Source organism: Anolis sagrei, chromosome 1 (genome assembly GCF_037176765.1).
Source record: "Anolis sagrei isolate rAnoSag1 chromosome 1, rAnoSag1.mat, whole genome shotgun sequence".
NCBI lineage: Eukaryota > Metazoa > Chordata > Lepidosauria > Squamata > Dactyloidae > Anolis > Anolis sagrei.
In genome coordinates this window covers 252,118,219-252,119,298 of record NC_090021.1, presented here as the reverse complement: position 1 = coordinate 252,119,298, position 1,080 = coordinate 252,118,219, and positions in this window count along the sequence as shown.

Here is a 1,080-nt window from a genome sequence, read left to right as displayed (position 1 = left end):
TTGGATTTCCAAACAAGAGATCCTCATCCTGTTTTTAAGTTCGTAAAAGCCTACACATAAAAAAAGAATAGAAGAGAGGCTTTGGACCTTTACTTATCCTGCCCATAAATCATGTTTGCATAATGTGTTATGTAACCATAGTTACCACATTATTTACATATGTATTATGATAAATGGCATTTAGACTAATTGAAACTGGCAAGATATAACTGCAAAAAACAAGTGGAAAAACCTACTTCTTATTGAAGCAAATAATTGCAGACTAGCAGAACTTGCAGAAAGATGGCCAATATTAATATTGTTCTTGCACAACCAATAACAGAACATGCATAAAGCATTCCTTCAGATATCGTTGGAGTACAATTGCTGACTGGTGTTATGAGTTACACAGTGCAATGTGAGAAAGATTATGAATTGCCTTACTCAAGTAAAGCCAAATTACTTAATAACAGACGCAGTAGACATCTTGTGTTATAGAATGCACTAATACAGCTCATTAAACTTTGTTCTATTATCATTTTAAAGTATCAATTTAGGGGATGTTCGGGAGCGATCTTGTCAATCGCCCTGGCCATCTCGCTATTATAGCGATCAACAAGGGCGTCGACAGGATCTCCAGTCTCCAGGACAGGAAGATCCCCAAGACACCTCTGGAGTCCTTCTGGATCCATCAGTCTCCTGGGGCGGACCATCTTAATGGGTCCACCACCCCTGCGGAGGTTAGAGGGCATGGCTAATCTTAAACAGATCAGATGATGGTCAAACCATGACAATGGAAGAATCTTTTGCTCTTCCACTCTGACTGTCCCACCATCCACTACAAAAACAAGCTCCAACGTGTGTCCCACTTGGTGCGTGGGGCCAGATATTACTTGAGTCAGCCCCATGGTCGTCATGGCAACCATGAAATCCTGAGCTGCACCTGACAATGTGGTCTCGGCGTGAATGTTAAAGTCTCCCAAAACTATAAATTGTTGGGAGGCCAAGGCCAAATTTGAGACCACGTCTGGAGATGAGTCTGGAGACTGCTAGGAGAACAGAGTCTGCTATATAGGATAACAGTCAAAAGAGGCAGAAACC